Raw genomic sequence first — 20,660 nt, forward strand, 5'->3', positions numbered from 1 at the left:
AGAATATCAAACACCCCTTTGGTTGTAAAGATAGCACAGAAAATGGGAAAATATTCGCCTCTGTTGTGACACACAGTAATCGGCATCAAACAGTGGGTGGTGTGTTTCTGTCTTGTTTTCGTTCATGGCTCGTTATCTTCTTCGAACGATAAAGGTCATGCGTGTTGTATGAATGCAGGCGGATAAATGGGATGAAATTATGGTTCATGTGTCAATGATCGTTAAATTTTCCAAAGCCTGGGGTCATTCAAAAAAGGGGAATGCATGCATCGACCAAATGACCCTTTCGGCCAAATGGCGTTCGGCCAAACGACATTCGGCCAAATGACCCACAACCTTTTTTATTAATTTTCAACTTAATATCAATCGAAGTCATCAACTCCGTTTGCAACAGGAATGCAATTCAGCTTTAAGTTCCATTACAATGATGAAGAACAGCCAATGATATAAAGATGTCCTTATATAAGTAAGTTAGACCTAAAGAACATTTTAATATTCAAAGAAGGGATTATTAATTATAAACAGAATGTTGAAAATACAACTACCACTAATGGCTTGTATGAAAAAGTCTGGAAGATGTTCATCATAACATTGACAAAAATAATAATTTTTGAAAAACTGTGAAAAGCTTGGAAGTCTATAATACCACATTTATTTGAAACCATATTATCGTACTAAAAGGTAAAAACCTTACGATTACATTATTTTCCATATAATTATACATCATATGCTGAAAATCCAAAGCCAAACAAAGCAATGAAGTAATATCTTATTTCTGATATTTCTGATGGTCCATTGTGGCAAACGACTTTCTGGCAAATGTCATACAGCCTTTTCTGTATTAAACTCAAACATCGTATGTTTGTTCAGCGTATGGGGATGAAAATTAAGAAATTTGTAGCTACCCTATCGACGATGCATTACCAATTGGTGAGCTCGTTTCATGCTTCTATTTCAAGTAAGTAAAATATTTCAATACAATTCTTCATCGGGAAAACAGTATGGATGCTACGTTTATGAATTTATACATATAAAAAAACTATGATTGGTTCGTCTCGATAGTCGAGGACTACCTTGATTCATAGTCTAGCATCGAATAGTTTACCATATTAAATCTATAAGATATAACTCTTGAATCCTCCCTACCAACAGAAACTTTCTCCTGTGAGATCATGAAAATTGTTAGGTACACTTGGTCTCACCAGATGTGTTGACTTATTTGATATTCCATCTTCATCTATCTAAATAAATGACATTAAATCGAGGCTACAATAATGCAATCATTTACCAAGGCGAATCCAGAATGTGTAGCTTCTTACTCCTTCCTGTGACAACCATGAAGATGCAGAGGTTTGCTCGGTCTTGGATGTCACATTAACATTCCTTTACTATCCCGATGACCGTAAGGACATGGCCGATGCCGTTATTGACTTTATAATGTTTGGAATTCTCGAAATTGTACTCAAGACATGGTACGCTACTCTTAAGCTCCATCTGTTGGTTCTGCAATTCTGAGCAAATGGTGCAATTCTAATTATTCTGTTCAATCACGGACTGGCAATCAAGAATTATACGGTCATCAATGCTCATGCTCATGAGCTCAAGCAAAGGGTTCGTCAAAAGTGCCTTATAGGAATTTGAACAAAAATTCTTCAAAATAAAACCGATAGTTTGTTCCAGAAGAAGCAGCACAGAGAAAAAACATTTCCAGCAAAATTTGCACATAGGAGAATTTAAAGAGGAAAACAAACTACAAAAGATACACCCACAAGCAATTTAGAACATGAATAACAGTACTCATACAACGAGTTGAAATTTGATTCATAGGCCAACAAGTTTGAAAGACTGGGCAAAGCGAACTATAATTTTAATCAAAGAAACATTCGATTTTTGAAACTATCAATAAATACCTATAATGTTTTATCGCTTGGAATGGTGTTTCATTGTAGAATTTGTGCTAAGAAGCATACCTACCAGTTAAAACTAGGAAACACATCTAGCTCAATAACATGAAATAGACTGCCTATTTCGAGAACTTTTAATTGTGCGTTAATAGTGTTAGCGCTTTTAAGGTAATTATTGAACGATGCCACACCTCAAATTTTCAAGAGCACAAGACTTGAGAACCAAATAGTGCTCTTTCAACGCGGAGCACTATCCCATTGGTCATCACCAGCAAGCAAGCAATTTGATTGGTTTTCAACGCGAACTGTTGTCAAATTCTCTCGTCTTGTGCACTTGAAAATTCAAAGATTGGCTTCGTTTTATAATCACCTTAATAGTTTTTGAATCCATTGCTGTAAGAATTTTGAAAGTCGCTCTATTAAATTATATCCACTACAATATAAAGTTAGAGTTCGGATTTTTTATACAATTAACGTTCCAAATTTAGATTTACTTGTAAACATAGGGGTTTTCTTGATTATTTTGAGTTGTTGCAATTTTGATGGAATCAAAAATGTCTATTTTATCTCAACTGGACTTCAACTAGAAGTTTAATGCTGAAAAACTATACTACGTGGATTACAATTCTGATTTACAGGCAAAAAAAACTAGAGGTTTTGCTGATCTAGAGTTCCTCTTATTGCTCACAACATAGATGCTGTTCTTGTTCACTTTTTTTTTTGTCAAAATGCTACATATCGACGCTTTGATACTTGTTTTAAAGGCACAAATTTGAAACAAAAAAGTTTTTTCGTAGTTTTTAGTAAAATAAATTTTTAGTGTATCCAAAACTAATTATTTCTAACTAAAGCCGAAACAACATATTTAGAATATATAGATAAGTTGTCAAAGAAAGTGGATCATGCGATTTCATCCTTCAAACGTTAGCATAATGATTGATTGTTGCAAGAACTTCCCGTGCAGCTCCCGTAGAGGTTGTTAGCTTTAATACTAGATAGCGTTGCTGATAAAGGGCACACAAAACACCCAACAGACCAATGGAGAGTGCTCCAACTGACGAAAAGCTTCTTCTGACTGGAAAGGGAACGATGGTTTATTGCGTTACACTTACAATGCGTGTAAATGACTGCCGCCGTTAGCGCACGGTTATGAGGCTCTCAATGGAACACATTTTCCTATGAGAAGCGTACGTGTGGTCCTCGGTTCTTCAGTTCTGTCGCCTAAACGGATAAAGATACCACTTTGGCGACTATGGATGAAAGTTAGAGTATGGATTGATGAAACAAAACATATTTTTTGAAAATTTTTCATGATACAGACGATAGTTTTTCCCCTATTTTTTCGACAATTTTCTCCGCGGTGAAAAATTTTCCGGGAAATGTTTTTCTTTTAATATTTTTAATGGATTGCTGAGAAAATTTCCTTTCGATTTTACTAAAAGTTTTTTGTTCTCCGATGCATAGTTCAGGAGATATGAATTTTTAAAGTTTGAAGTATATAGGGAAATCGTGAAAATTCATCTAGAGTTTTCCGGGAAAATAGGCCACTATAATTTTTATGAATTTCACTTTTGGTCATGTATTCACGAGCTCTACCTTTGGTGAAAATTTCATACAAATCGGTGAACCTTCGGCCCAAACCTGTCCGATAATTTAAAAAAAAGCCCGTATGACAAATTTGAGCATCTATAGGAATAGTTTCTTTCATTCGTACAAAATTTGAGGATATGAAAATGAGATACGTGAAAGAATTTCGAGAATCGGCAGAGCAAACACTGAGATATAGCCCATATAGATGTTTTTGATACAGGGGCTCTGCGTTACATTTTTGATCGCGAGGCAATGATAGTCGAGAAAAATATCATATGTGTGTAACTGCTATGATTATTCTATGAGAAGCATACGTAACGGATTAAGCATCAAATTTTCATCAAAATGTTCAGCTGTTCCAAGTGAGCAGATAAGGGATCAATTTTTCATATTTGTTCATTAGGAAAACTAATTACTGTCTTCTATATTAATAAGAATTCTGTTAGATTCAGCTTTTAAACGTCGTGGACCAACGGATTAGTTACTTATCTTAAAATACGTCACTATTGCAGTCATAAGAAAATTTGCGATAGATGCAATAACTCCCTTCTTCCTGAGAGGATGACTAATCGCGTATAAAATCTGTTCCGAACAAAACAGTTTCCCACAATGCCAATATTGAACTAGAAATACAAATCAACAGACAACCGCAGTGGAAAAAAAGTATAATGATAACAATCATTGCTCCACCTTTTCGATTGCAACGGTTATCAAAACAATCAACTCATCCACTTACAAACACTGCTATCGAACGACAAACGTGCTCGACAAAATTCCGTCAGCCTTACTGTTGGTTCGAGTACTGCACTTCTCGCATCCCCCGCATCCACGAAAGCTTCAAAATCCTCCTATCTGTAAACGTGTTGATCATCCACTTAAGCCAAATCGATTGTCGGGTTATTTCTTTTCCAATCCAGGCAAATATTCACTTCAGCACCTTTCACTAATATTCAATCAAATTGATCACTTTGCACTGTGTCTTCCTCTATTTCTTCCAGGGACGTTTCACTCAACTCAAGGATGTGAGTGCCTATTTCCGGGCAATGCTCAATTATCACCGTATTTCAGTCCGCATTCCACCAAACAGTCGGATTTCTTTATTCATTGTCGGTCGGGGTGGGCCCCAAAACTAAATAGAGCACAGCTGCCACACACTCCGGATAGAATTTTGGATGCTTCATCGTTTCACCTTCGGTCCTAACTAGGCCATCGCCGAGCAGGAGCCCAATTTGACCGCCCGCAGGCAGAATCGAACTACGACCGACAACGGTTCACCACTCCTTGCCACAGTTGTCCCTCTAACGAAATCCCCGTTCGGAAAAAATATGTATGGGATCGAAAAACAACACGCTTCTATACGCCACTTGTTGTACCTTCCACCGGATATACACGGAATGTGCTCCTTGTGCTCTCTCGGCGCGCTTTAGAACCCGCTTCTCACCACAGAATAGAATATCCTTGCACTGAGCACTAACACACCGAAATCCACAAAAAGAAACTTGGACACTGGGCCAAAGGGAGCACCGACGACACTACGGGTGATTCCCGCCCCCCATGTCCTTGCCTAAACTCGGGCACTGCCAGATGAACATGTTTACTCTGCTAACGCTCGGCGGCAACTGAAACTGAAAAGTGTGCTCGCGAGGCACTTCGCTGATGATGATGTTGACGATCGGAAACGGTCCGTGTCGTCGTCCCAATATGCCCAGGGATGCCAGGTGAGATTTTCCAACGTATTCAAATCGGGTGGGAAAATTGTGTACAAATGTTTTCCACTTCACATCTTCAATCTTTAGGGGAATCTCACTAGCAGTGATCTAAATCAATTCCATATTTTGGGTTAAGCCAAAATGAACATCTAACTTTTCTCAGTTAACCCTGCCGCAAATTGTATTCATTTTAATAATTGGTATTTTGTCACAATGATTCTTCAAATTTTGTATACTAATTTTTTACTTAAAATTGTAAGATTTAAAAAAAACGCACTTAAAAAACATCGCATAATTTCCTCAGCATTGGATCGACCAAAATTTTAAATCAATGGTTCATTAGAATCATAATCTTACAAAATTTTGGCGGACAGTCATTCAAGTCATCGCGCAAAAGTTTGGATTCACCTAATTTACTGAAAACACGAAAATTCTGTGTAATTTCGAAACAATCATGTACCGTAAAATGGGGTGTTAAGGGATGAAAAAAAAATCTACCTAAATTTTGAGCAACTTCTGTGTGTTTTTTTACGAAAATGCAAAATGGGGTGTTAAGGAATTTAAGCTTCGTAAATAAAACTATATTTTCCCAACAGCAAAACATAATTATTTTGGTCAATATCGTTTATGGGTAGTTTTAGGAACTTGTAATTAGAAGACACAGTGTGTTTGTTTGACAAATTTAGACATGAATTTGCGAAAAAAAAATCTAGTGAGACTCGAACTCACGACTCCGTGTACGCTACACCAGCGCTTTAACCAACAAAGCTACAGAACACATTATGATTCTGCGGAATAGAAAGCCAAACTGAATCCGAGTACTAACTCTGAACACATCTCTTTTCGCAAACCCATGTATCTTTCGGACTTAGATGCCAAACTCCCAACACGCTCACGTTTGCATCTCCCGATCGCAAGTAAGAGTGAATTGTTTATGAATGCTGAGTTCTTTCGCTCTACAGCCGCATACCTATAAGCCGAACACTTGTCTTCTGATTACAAGTTCCCAAAACTATGCCGGAGCGGAAATCGAACACACTATATCACAATGTACTCAATGATCGACAACACTTAATAAGAAAAGAATTTAGAAATTTTTAAAACCAGTTTTTTTTGCTCAAAATTGAAACATTTCCCACGAAAAGATATCATTCTATCACACTTGGTACCTGTAATGCGATGATAGATTTTCATGCGGATTTCTTTAAATTTAAACAAAAACTAGTGTTCAATTTATGATGACTGTTGATGATTGAATGATGGATTCTTGAGCCTTAACACCTGCCCACGAAGCCTAAAAAGTTTATTTCAAAAAGAGTCCATAAATAACAAAATATTATTATCAAGAATAAAAATCTCCAAAACCATTTCAAATAAGATAATCATTCCTATTTCCAAACTTTTCACCAATGTGATGGAACAAGTTTTGAAAACTTTATCATAATAATCCCATATTCACAATAATTAGTTTTTATCTAGATTTTCGAGATATCATTTATGGTGATATTCAGAGACTTACGAAATAGACCCCTTAACTTTACATTGTAGGTTAACTTCACGACACAACCCAAAACAATATTGAAATATATTACGGCATATATCGAATGAGTTTAGTTACTAAGAAAGTATGAATAGATAATTCCTTAACACCCCACTTATTTTCAAAACGAGACTTTTTTCATTATTATTCATAAAAATCCAAACCTAGATAGAATTTCAAAAAGTTTTTGCCTGTACTATGATTTCAATTAAATTTACTTATCATCTACGTTACTCACGATTTTTTCTCAAATATACTTCATGGTTTTGTAGATGAATGTATTTAGCCCATAAAATTCGAACAAAAATGTTTTGAAACATTTTCAACATCTAGAAACCACAATAGAGTAAGGTGGGGCAAAAGTTCGACCTTAGTGGTATAATCAAAGTTTCCAGGAAAATAATAGCAGATGAAACAAAACAAATACCATACAGCGAACCTTCATCATATTGGCTATAACTTTGCTGAACACACTTGTGTCAAAATACTTACCCATGTTTAGTTATAACATTTTCAAAGTTGATTGTCTTATTCGAACTTTTGCCCCACCGGTGGGGCAAAAGTTCGAATCTAGTGTGGGGCAAAAGTTCGTTGGCTAAAACACAAAATATCAATACTTTTATGCCAGGCATACTTTCTACCAGCCGTAAACTTATGTTTGCCAAAAAATACACACTAAATTTTCATCAAAAAATGCCCAAAACAGGGTTAATTGTAGTACACCCAAAAAATAGCAGTTTTTCGCAAAAATAAGGGAAATGTAAAAATTTTGTGACATTTTTCGCACGATCAGGCAAATTTCGCTAAATTTGAAGATAATATGTAGATTTCAGGAAATTTGAAAAATTTTCCGTGGGTTTATACATGGGTCGAACTTTTGCCCCGCAGATTCGAACTTTTGCCCCACTATGGGCCAAAAATTGATTCCAACTATTTATGGAAAAACTAATCCACGTCAAAGCATCCTTATGATAGGCCTAGAAACGCCCTTACATAAAATGTTGAAAAATATTTTATCTTCATTTGGTTCCATGCATCGAAAGTTTGACCAAATATTACAATATTTACGTCGAAAAACAACAAATAGCCATAACTTTTCCAAATCTCAATCGATTTTTATGATATTTGGAGTGAAAGTCTCTTACTTGAATAGCATTCGAACCACCATGACATTTCTAAGTTTTGATTTGATTTGAGCTAGAAATCTTAAAAAGAAACTCTTGCCCCACTCGAACTTTTGCCCCACTTTACTCTACTTCATATTAACAGACAGCTCCTATAACATAATGCAGCTCACAATCCTCCGAGCAAATCAAGCATTTCAGATAACTTAAATATTGACTTTCAACGTTTCTGTGATTTGTCGAACTTGATTGAGAAGTTCAATCCCTTAGAACCCCACGTGTCCTTAACACCCCATTTTACGGTACGCGCCATTATTTGCATTTGGAAAAACTATGAACTATCAAAATAGGTTTAAAAATGGCAGAGAAATTAACACAAATGATTTGTGCGCGGCTCAGGTGAACCCAAACTTTTGCACGATGACTGTAATGACTGTTTCAATGATTTTCAATAGTTTTCAGACTTTTTCGGCAAAATTACGTGAGTGCTGATCAAAGAATATAAGATTACGATTCTAATTAATTTGAAAATTTAGTCAATCCAATGCTGAGGAAATGTCACAACTTTAAGTAAAAATTTAGTATGCAAAATTCAAAAAAATGTTTTTGAAAAAATGCCTACGAAGCAAGAATAACTCATTGTCTTTCAAATGCGCAAGAATGTGTTTCAATTGTGGACGTGTTTTCAGTAGAGGAAAATAGAGGTGTCTCAGAAAGTATGGGCACGACTTAAGCATACTGCCATTTCTAGAGTAGAGCAGATAAAAATCTGGTTTTCACACCTTTTATTCATGCACTTATCAAGAGCAGATTTTGAATTATGAGCGATTTTTTTCGCTACCTGTTTATTGATGGAGTTACATTTCTAGAGACTCCTCTTATCGGTTTTGCACAAATCGGGTTACATCTGAGCGACTATGTTGTACGAAATTTGGGCTAGGTCATAAAGTATGGACAATAAAAAACTGAAAAAATGTATGCATCATTGCCAGTACAATAAATGATCACTAATTTTTTTGGGAAATTTTAGACTTAGGTATATAAAATTTGAAAAGAAACTGAAGATTCGATTTCAGCTGTGGTCGATGTTTAAAAGAGTCAAAACCAAGCCATTGTAAGTACGTAAACATTTTTGTTGCCTATCCAAAAGTGTAGTTATTTGACATAAGTAAATTTGAAATTATTTTTTTTTTATTTATACTATGAGCTATGATTTCTTGAAGTTATCTTTTGTGGAGAGAAAAAACAAGCGATTTTTTATGAATTTACCATTTTGTTAAATGTTTACTTGCAATTCTAAATAAAATTATGAACAAAAATTTTCCATTATCTTAGACACGATGTAATTGAACTCACCACATCGAAGGGTTCTCATGAAACATTACTTACTAAATTAATTCCAACAAAATACAAAATTAGGGTTTGTGCTGGCTAGATACGAAATGATTTTTCAAAATCAAAAAAATCGAAGTAAATGATTATTTTATCCAACAAAATTTTCTCAGGCGGCATTTAAAATGGCTCAGGGAAAAATACAAAATTATAAACATATTTATTTGTTTGATAAAGTATTGTGATTCTCGTTCTCAGAGTCGTTCCCATACCTTCTGGGACATCCTATATGACTTATACCCTCTAAAACCTATTGCTCTAGATAAATAATCGCGAATAACTAATGAAAATTGCCTATTTTATGATTCAATTATTATATTCTTGCATGTAATCGAATTTGTAGAGGTCGTGCTTTTTTCTTAAATAGGTGTTCAATCAATCATCCCTTCCCTTTCCAAAACTTTCGCAAGAACGTGACCAGGACAGCTCACGACCATTAGAGGATGCGTCAATCTTTTTTATGAGTTAGAGGTGTGTCCCAAATCTCTAACTTTGGTAACAGCCGCCAATCATAATACAATGTTCTAGGATCGTATCGTTACGAATTTTTGCGGAATGGTTTTTATCCCTTGAGAGGACATGGTACCAATGCGACCATTAAATTGATTTATTGTGGTGTTATCCTCTTTGTTTTGGCCGTTTTGTAGGAATATGTTACTATATGGAGCAACTCCACAGCTATTGGCATGAATCCCAATCAGGTACTTCATTTCGGATAAAATTTAGTACCTGTTTTGGATGATAGATCCAAATTTCATTAGGCTCGGCAAGCCTTTATCTAAATGTTTGCAACGCTTGTGGTATAGTGCAGTACATTTCCACAACAAATGTTCAGTGCTTTCACTTTCTAATTTGCAGAAATGACACATATCTTCTTGCAATTTACCTATGATTTTGAAGAAACGTTTGCTGGGGCAGTGGCCTGTTAATAAACCAGTATGAGTACATAGATCGTGTTTATTAGGGTTCAACAACCTCTGTGTTTGATAAGGGTCTGGTTTCGGACTGTTTATTGCACTCTTCCAGTTTAATTTAATTTTTGCCTTCATTCACCTCTTTAATTGCATTTTCAGAGCACAAGAGGCCATTCCGAAGAATGGTTGAGGCCCGATAAATTGCATGAAAGAATCTTATTTTGCTAACTGATCAGCTTTTTCGTTTCCTTCTATTCCACAATGGCCAGGAACCCAATATAGATTAACCTTATTACGATAGTCCAACTGCTGCAGTAGCTTGGCACACTCCCAAACAAGTCTTGTTGTGTAAGTTCTAGACTTTAAACCGTTCAAGGCTGCTTTGCTATCTAAATAAATACATATATTAGCATTCCTGTAACGCCTTTTACGACAAATGTCAGCGCATTCAAGAATGGCATAAATTTCGGCCTGAAAAACTGTTGGCCAACTTCCGTGCATACGATACATTTACTCCTGCGCCAAACGCTCCTGACCCTACCATGTCATCTTGTTTTGAACCATCAGTGAAAAAATAATGATCCAATTAGGAAAGTTGGTCCTCCTGTGTAACAATCCTGGCTAGTTACATCAGCGACCCAAATACGGTGATCAAAATAGTTACCTACGCTTCAACATGTAATCTTCGTTCACTAAGTACAGTGGACTTATTTTGAAGTGCTTTCATATAGTCGTATGTCCTTTCAGTTCATTATCAGCGCTGTTTAGGGACCTGCTGACTCTAATAGCACTCTTAATTGCAGTCATTTGTATATAATCATGAAGTGCAAGACGATTTAACGTTGCTTCCAACGCATTTGACGGGGCGTTTCGTATTGCCCCATTGATTGTAATAGTAGCAAGCCTTTGTAGCTTGTAATTAACTTGAGTAGCGACTTTGATTTTTTTTTTTCACCAAAAAATAGATGCGTTTCACATGCTTATTCTAGCTGTTGTTTTATATGCTTATACTAAAAAAATGTACAATCTAATATAACACCTAGAAATTTGGCACTTAGAATAGTTAAGCATCTCCTATTTGATGCTGTAAACGATACTACTGTAGTTTTTTTTCAGGATTTATACTTTATCCTTCATTATTGCACCATGCTAAGGCTAAGTTGAGTGCTGTTTGCATTCACTCGGAAACAGTTTTATCGAATTTACTGCGGACTATAATAACAATATCATCTGCAAACCCCATTATTTCGAATCCTTGATGCTTTAGCTTTATAAGTAGGTCATCAACAATCAGAGACCAGAGAAGAGAGAACTTCTCCTTGCGGATAGTCTTGAACAGCTGTTACCTTTGAAGCTGAATCTCATAGATATGCTGATATTTCCCTTCTAGATAGCATTTCTTCTATCCATTCAATTTTTTTTTTCAGGGTGGCCTCGACTTCTCATAGCGTTTTATATCGCGCCATCAATGCCTATCAAAAGTTAAACATTACCATACCACTGCAGTGCACTGTTAAAACTTTATGACTTTTAACGTTTTGTCCCTTTCGATGTTTTGTGATTCGACGTTTGTCTTTCGATGTTTTCATTACGACACAAATAGGGAATAATCGTTTAGTGTTCGTCAAACCGCTGACACAGACACATTTTTAGACACCTCTAAATTCAGTCACAAAATCAAAGGAAAAAACATGTGTTTTTGAATAAGACAGGGAATGTTTTTTTGTTCTCCTTAGAAAATAACCCAGGGATACATATTTTATCGGAGATTTTCCTGAATGAATAAGGTTAGGAATCTATGGTTTCATCCATAAGTTGTTTCAAAAATTATCCAGGCACGTAGTAGCAATTTCTTTAGAATTTTTTCATCAGCTTTCTTTTGGAACTCCTTCAAGAATTATCTCAGGAATGCCTTTAGTATAGAGCTGCCCAACGTACGACATAATCAACGAAAGAATTTGAACACACAAAATCACAAATTCTTGCAAAGAATTCTCCTAGAATCTTAGACAAGATTTTTACGGAACATTTAGGTAACAATTTCATGGAATTTTCAGCATAGTTCCACTGATTCCTAGCCAAGTTTATTACAGAATCTAGGACATATTTTTTCAAGAATAATGCACAGGATTCTCGCATAATACTTGTTGAGTTTTTAACAGGATTCTAAGGAGCTTTCTTGTAAAATCATGTACAGCATTCTATCAGATTCCAGTGCCTAATTTTAGAATTGATCATAGGATTCTATCGTAATTCTAAGCACAACACTCACAGATCCATGGGATGGTTTCTTGCAAAATCTAGGGCAGAATTTTCATGTATTATGTTTGGATTCTGACAGAATCCTTTTCGGACTTTCTTCAGAATTCTAGGCTAGATTATTATGAAATCCAGAGATCAATTGTCACAGAATTGCATGCAAGATAAAAACTTGATCCTGGGATGAATTTTCACAGAATCCTGACCATTGAATGATTATTGTGAATTAAAAAAAAATTCAATGCACAGTATTTTTTCTCATATTTTGCCTGAGATTCAAAAAGGTTGGGCAAGCCTGCCTGGGACATAGTTTTCCAAACGAGGGACTACTTGAAACACTTGTTTGTAGATTTGCAACAAAGCGTTTTCATGATTTTTGTTCATCATTCATCTCTTACAGTAGCTCCTCCCAAATTTAAAAGAACACATACATAGACGGTTATTATGGCCTTATGGAAGTTTCTGATCTGCAACTATTGATTTACAATATTAATAATTTCTATCAAATGGGTATGATAAGCCAAACGGCCAGGTGTCGAGTTTGAGAACTTATGCTTTGGGAATTTCTTTAAAAAATCTTCCAGAGATTCTCTACTTAAAAAACCATGCATCATGGATTTCTTTTTTCTTTTTTTTTTTTTGTTAAAGCAAGCAATGAAATGACTCATCGTTTAAAAGATTCCTCTATGAATTCCTTTACAGATTTTTTGTTCATTTCCTCTACAAATTTGTAGAGAGGTTCAATCATGGACAAATGTCAGAGATTTCCTGGGAAATCTTTGTCAGAATCCAAAATCAGGACAGGATCTACAAAAAGAAATTAAAAACCGATTTTCTCAAATAAAAAAAAATGAAAATTAAATTTCACATTGGATCCTGGCTCTAAGTCCTTTTGGAAATTATCTAAAATTTATAAAAGAAAAACCTCGGAAGTCAATACCGGCATTAAAATAGGAATACAAATTGTTACTTACTAATAACGAAAGAACTCAAAAACTTGCTATGCAGTTTGAAAGTGCGCACAATTTTAATTCAGGACTTACAAATCCAGTTCAGAAAGAAGCTTCTTCTTCTTGGCATTATGTCCTCATGAATTTTGCAAACATTAATTCACAGATTCTTCCAGAAATTCGCAACAGAATATCTTGTACATTTTTATCAAATATTTAAAAATGTAACAATTAACTGTCCTAGAGCAAATGCAATTGTTTCAGAAGACTCAAGCATAATGTACTGAGCATAATGTTTAATGTTCGGTGCTTAGGAGATGTCTTTCTAGATTTTTCTAAGTTTTAAACATAACTTGAATTTCCAGTGATTAGGCGGACCCTAAACGATAGCGAATTACTGTTAAACCGAAAATAATGAATTCAAAATAAAAATTTATAAAGTACTTTTGGCGAAATTCTCTTAAAGTGTTAATGACTGTATTACTTGCGAAAATTCAATGAAGATTAGAATGCTTAGAAATTGTATTATTGAGAAAAAAAAAATAACGTTTTTACATTTCTGAAGTAATCCATGCGCAGTGTAAGGGAAAATTTTCAAATTTTTGGACTTGTAAGAAAAATTGTGGATGTAATTCAGAAGTTTACAGTATAATCTCTGTCAGAATCCAAAATTCAAAATTTAATACTGGGTGAAGTAGTCTGCCAGTAATTAATTAAGCAAATCTTTGAGAAAAATAATCTGAGATTGGACCATATTTAAGTCAAAGTCACACACCATATAATACCAGCTTAAAATCGTTTCCGAAATTTTGAAAAAATATTCACCATATTTATTTTTCGAGAGGCCTGAGAAACATTGCAATGATTTTACTTGAAATGTTTATGCAGAATTCCAACCAAAATCATCCAAACAGAGTTCTGTTCGATCTATCGACCTTGACGCTTGCTCCTACGGGGGCCAGCGACGAGGGCAGGATCAAACATGTCGCGCGTCGGTCTAGTAAGTGAAAAAGTGGCATGATCGGTTAGTTCTTTTTGATCCTTTGACCTTGACGCTTGCTGCTGGGCAGTGCGTCAAAAAAGCCAAGTTTTTTTTTTCCTTTTAAGGTCGCGCGCCTATTTTTTTCTGAGTGCTTTTATATAGCCGAGCAAACGAGTGAGGCTGAGAGTGGATTGTGGCTGCACAGTGAAGGATAAAGGATCAATTGGTGAGCTCGTTTCATGCTACTATTTCTAATTTATAAAATGTGTATGACTGCACATTTAATCGTTACAATTGTGGGACGTAAATATGAATTTTCAATAAACTATGAATTGTTCGTCACTGTGAGTGTCGACACAAACTCTGATTCATGAATTATTTATGTTTCACATTTTTTTTTTCAGAACATCCCTTTTTACCTTTATTTTTGTAATTAAAAAAAAAATTTGAATGGTTCGACACTACAAGTGTAGACTTGCGAAAGGTTCACTTTATTCAACAAACTTTGAATGGTTCGCCACTGTAAGTATCGGCATGAGAATAAGAGTGTTCTATGATGTTCCAACCAATCGAGTTTTTTGTTTCTTTTCAAATAAGTAAAATATAATAACACATGCTTTCGTCCTGACAGCTGTAGGAATGTTACATTTAGGTATTTGTTCAACAAACTTTGAATGGTTCGTCACCTCAAGTGTCGGCATAATTTTCCACTACACAGAAATTGTTCATATCAAATGAAAATATTATATTTACAAATAAGCATGTATATATCTCACAAATCATTATTTATCATGGTCTAATCGCTTATCAAAGTGAATCCTGTGACCCAACGATCCTTCCCATTAACAAACATCCCTCCCAGTAACCTTTGTGGAGATGCAGAGGCAAACACGGTCTCCAAATAGCAAAGGTTACACACTAACATTCCTTCCCCCAATCCCACCTGACTGCAAGGACGTGGTCAGCGCCGTTATTGACCCTGTACAAATAGAGGCACTGAATTATGCACATTGAAGAAGATTATGGCCAATCCCAGCCGAACTTCTAGTTGATTCTTTGTGCATTTTCACTGACTTCGGTCAATCACGGAATAGCAACCATTGATATGTGTAGTCAGTCTAAGCTAAGCTAATTCCAACCAAAATCATCCAAACAGATCGTTTACCTTTATGATGTCTTTCAAATATCTTGCACCCTACATTAACGTCTTCCAATGGAAGACATGTTTTCCAACCTGGCATCCCTGATTGCACCCTACACCGATTGGGTCGATTATGCAATTAAGGGCCTCAGGCACGCATGCGTTCGACCTTCGTTCGTGTGCCGAGAGAATCGCTCTCTCTTTCGCTCCCGAGCTCTTCGTTCCAGTTTCCAGCTTGGTCCCTCCCAAAGCCACCCCCAATCGCGTCTCGTGTGCGACGCGCGTTCGAACGAAGAAGGATCGCCCAACCATGACCTCGCTCGCTCGGTCGGTTGCTTAGAGATCCGACCGAAACCAGGCGCTCTCCATCCTGCCGTCCAGTGGGACAATGCATGAGCTGATGGAGACGCACGGTGGATGGTATTGAAGTGATTTCGAATTCGAAACCGAACTGGACTGGACCGGTGGTAAGCGTCGAGCGATGTTCATTTGCAATTAATTTAGGGGGAGATGGTTCAAAATGATCCCAAGACTCAAAAATTGTGCCTACCCATTAAGTATAAAAAATAGTATTAGTTTCGTCAATATGTAAGTGTGTAAACTAAGTGCATTTTGAATCACTACGCCCTACCTCCCAGCAGTAACGGCTTCGATTGTTCGTTTAGCTTTTATTTTTCGTGATGTGCATGGTAAAGGTTTCACTACCGTCTAGCTTCGGAGCGAGTCCGACGCGTAATTAAACGGACAATTACTGTGTGTTGTGTGCTGGCTAGGCAACAATGAAGACATGTTTACCCATCCTTGGTTGGACATGCGTGACAAGGGACACAAAATGGAACTTAATCAGTTCCCTAAGCTTGATATGGATATAGGTATATTATCGAATTATGCGTGCGATGCCACATGTTTATGGTGACGGTTGCGAAAAACTGTGATTCTTTGCGGCATATCAGATTCTCGGGTTGCGGAAAGAGCGAGACACTGAATTGTTTTCGTTGGAGGCATAGCATTGGGGTATTATCAAAAGTTTTAGCTTCAATGTATGTAATAAGTAAACGACACTAAATTCTGCTGTAGGTATTGCTTCGCGAATTACTCCATGTGCGAATTTTTGACTTAAAATCACCAATGACAAATTGTTGGCTTATTGAGAGTAAATTTCCGCAAGTCAATTTGAAGCAAATTAACTAGCTGACCAGTCCATTTAAAAGGCAAATACACAGTAATGAAAGTATATTGATCAAGCTGTGTTTCAACAGAACCACCTATAGTTTCGAAAATTTTGGTTTCAAATGACAAAAAAAGTTGATGTTTTACCCACTACAATAAACAAAAAAGTTTTGATCTCTTTTGAGTTTGGATCGAGGTTTCAAATAAGTTTCAGTAATAACTGCTTTAGAAAATTTAACAGCACGTCCGGCCTAGAAAACCTTGATACCTATAGTGAGATAACTACATGATTAGAGCAGATAAAATACGTCGTACAATCCTAATATTGAATGTCGTATGCAATCACTGGCAATAGAATAAATTTTAAATAACAGCATCCATTCGTCCGGTGAACTGTCACCAACTATAAAACTATTCCAGCTCTCTCGAGGAAAGAATCCTGTATCTACAATTCTAAACAGCCTCCATGCAGATATCCATCGCATGCAGCCGGTTTTTGTACAAGCATCAAATTCCACTGTCAACCGATTGATTGCATAGCCGATCGCACAGACTCTCCGTCCAATCAACCTGTCAGCACCGAGAGCCGTTTCGACAAACTTCATCGGCTAAAAATCTGCGATACTTCACTGGAAAATCTCGGTTGAATTCCATTTTTTTTTCTGTCCCGTCTCCTCGTGCAATGTTTGAATGTTTAACGAAGATAATGAAGCGTCACATTCGCCGAGTTCATTGGAAATTCCCGATTGGCGTGTCCCCCGCTCCTAATGGGTTTGTTATCACGTGCAAAGCGCTCGTAAAATTACCGGTTTGCGATCCGACCCTTGAAGAACCGGGCGGGGACGTGACCGAATTTGATTGTGCATGAATTTGGGGTGTTTGTTTTCATTTTCAATGTCAATGAAAAATTCCGAATATTCTGCGTGGATTTCTGACTGGTTACTTTTGAACAACCTATCCTAAGATACCCACACTTGTTTTCAAGTGGAAATCAAGGTTTCCTTTCCAATCGCAACGAAAGGGACTGTCGCGTTTTGCCAAAAACTCTTAAAGATCGCGAACTTCTTCTCAATCGCTTTCAAGGGAAAAATCCATGGTACTAAACATTGCCGCATGGATGCTAAATGTATGATTTGCTGAAATCCTTCTCACGCTAAGGACCTCTGTGCTCCCGTATCGGTACACCTGGAGATCACCTCAGCAGACAGAATCGCAAATCGATCACGTTTTGATCGATGGACGGCACTTCTCCGACATAACCGACGTCAGAACCTATAGTGGCGCCAACATTGACTCCGACCACTACCTGGTGATGGTGGAACTGCGCCCAAAACTATCCGTTATCAATGATGTACGGTACCGACGCCCGTCCCTGTACAATCTCGAGCGGTTGAAACAACCGGATGTCACCAATGCGTACGCGCAGCATCTTGAGGCAGCGTTGCCGGATGAGGGCAAGCTCGATAGGGCCCCTCTTGAGGACTGCTAGAGGACAGTCAAAGCAGCCATTAACGACGCTGCCGAAAGCATTGTCGGATATGTGGAACGGAGCTCAAGAAACGATTGGTTCGACGAGGAGTGCCAGGAGGTTTTGGAGGAGAAGAATGCACCGCGGGCTGCAATTCTGCACCATGGTACGCGGCAAAACGTGGAACGATACAGACTGAAGCGGAAACAGCAAACCCGCCTTTTCCGGGACAAAAAGCGCCGCCTGGAAGAGGTGGAATGCCAAGAGATGGAGTTGCTGTACCGTTCTCAAGAAACGCGAAAGTTCTATCAGAAGCTCAACACATCCCGCAAAGGCTTCGTGCCGCGAGCTGAGATGTGTAGGGATAAGGATAAGAGCATCTTGACGGACGGAAGCGAGGTGATCGAAAGGTGGAAGCAGCACTTCGATGAACACCTGAATGGCGCAGAGAACACAGGCACAGAAGGTCAGGACAGCGAAGGCGATGGCTACGTCAGCACAGCGGACATCGGAAACCAACCAGCTCCCACGATGGGGGAAGTTAAGGATGCCATTCAACAGCTCAAGAACAACAAGGCCGCTGGCAAGGATGGTATCGGAGCCGAACTCATCAAGATGGGCCCGGACAGGTTGGCCGCTTGTCTGCATCGGCTGATAGTCAGAATCTGGGAAACGAAACAGCTACCGGAGGAGTGGAAGCAAGGCGTTATATGCCCTACCTACAAAAAGGGCGACAAACTGGAGTGTGAAAATTATCGTGCAATCACCATCCTAAACGCCGCCTTCAAAGTGCTATCCCAGATTCTCTTCCGTCATCTATCACCTATAGCAAACGAGTTCGTGGGAAGTTATCAAGCAGGTTTCATCGACGGCCGCTCGACAACGGACCAGATCTTTTCCGTGCGGCAAATCCTCCAGAAATGTCGTGAGTACCAGGTCCCTACGCACCATTTTTTCATAGATTTCAAGGCGGCATACGATAGTATCGACCGCGTAGAGCTATGGAAAATCATGGATGAGAACAGCTTTCCCGGGAAGCTCACAAGATTGATCAGAGCAACGATGGACGGTGTGCAAAACTGCGTGAAGATCTCGGGCGAATACTCCAGTTCGTTCGAGTCTCGGCGGGGACTACGACAGGGCGACGGACTTTCGTGCCTGTTGTTCAATATTGCGCTTGAAGGTGTTATGCGGAGAGCCGGACTTAACAGTCGAGGCACGATTTTCACGAGACCCGGACAATTTGTTTGCTTCGCGGACGATTCATGTCGTTATTATTGGGAAAAAATTTGAAACGGTGGCAGATTTGTTCACCCGCCTACGGACTAATGGTGAATGCGTCGAAAACAAAGTACATGCTGATTGGCGGAACTGCGCGCGACAGGACCCGCTTAGGAAGCAGTGTTACGATAGACGGAGATACCTTCGAGGTGGTGGACGAGTTCGTCTACCTCGGATCCTTGTTGACGGCTGACAACGATGTTAGTCGGGAAATACGAAGGCGCATCACCAGCGGAAGTCGTGCCTACTATGGGCTCCAGAAGAAACTGCGGTCAAGAAAGATTCACCCCCGCACCAAATGTACGATGTACAAAACGCTCATAAGACCGGTAGTCCTCTATGGGCATGAGGTGTGGACTATGCTCGAGGAGGACTTGCAAGCTCTTGGGGTCGTCGAACGCCGAGTGCTAAGGACGATCTTCGGCGGCGTGCAGGAGAACGGCGTGTGGCGGCGAAGGATGAACCACGAGCTCGCTCAACTCTACGGCGAACCCAGTATCGTGAAGGTAGCTAAAGCTGGAAGGATACACTGGGCAGGGCATGTTACAAGAATGCCGGACAACAACCCTGTAAAGATGGTGTTCGCTACGAATCTGGTCGGAAGAAGAAGGCGTGGGGCGCAGCGAGCTAGGTGGATTGACCAGGTACACCAGGACCTGGAGAGCGTGGGTCACAGTCGAGGATGGAGAGACGCGGCCATGAACCGAGTTAATTGGCGAATTATTGTTGGCAAGGCTTTATCAAGATAATTGATGTAAAGCCAAATAATCACCTCTCTGCATCTCGTTGCTGCTCGTCTTCACGCGCCGATCCAGGCAACCGTTGTGTCCATATACGTTCCGCCGAGTTCCGCTCAGTGCCATTCCGCACTGGATGAATTATTCGACCAGCTGGAAGGTCCGATTTTACTTTTAGGAGACATCAACGCTCGCCACATCGCATGGGGATTGCACCAATCAAGCGCGCTTGGGCAATTTATTGCCGAAACAACCCTAACCAAGCAAATGGTGATCTTGAATTACGGCTCAGCTACCCACATCAATCCGGCTTCTGGCAACACTTCAGCGATCGATGTGACCATCTGCACAGAGAGTCTGGCTCGAAGATTCACCTGGCGGACCTTAACAGATACGCACAGCAGCGATCATTTCCCGATTGCAGTGTCCATACCTGGGTGGTCGAATCAGCAAACAACGCGATGAAAATGGCTGTACGATCGGGCTGATTAGGAGTTTT

At 38.5% G+C, this 20,660-nt stretch overlaps 1 protein-coding gene across 5 annotated transcripts in view; it reads right to left on the reverse strand.

Moving 5' to 3' along the window:
• Positions 1-20,660, reverse strand: part of LOC5572215 (high affinity cGMP-specific 3',5'-cyclic phosphodiesterase 9A) — a 781,628-nt gene that overhangs the window by 570,288 nt on the left and 190,680 nt on the right. The window contains exon 1 of one of the 5 annotated variants that reach the window (XM_021853024.1): positions 4,283-5,433. The exons of 3 other annotated variants lie outside the window; for them this stretch is intronic. The gene's annotated coding sequence lies outside the window, so the exon portion shown is untranslated. Of the gene's footprint in view, positions 1-4,230; positions 5,434-20,660 lie in introns of those variants that run through there. One more of the 5 variants, XM_021853023.1, reaches the window with a different exon arrangement.

The sequence above is a fragment of the Aedes aegypti genome, chromosome 3 (genome assembly GCF_002204515.2).
Source record: "Aedes aegypti strain LVP_AGWG chromosome 3, AaegL5.0 Primary Assembly, whole genome shotgun sequence".
Classification (NCBI taxonomy): domain Eukaryota; kingdom Metazoa; phylum Arthropoda; class Insecta; order Diptera; family Culicidae; genus Aedes; species Aedes aegypti.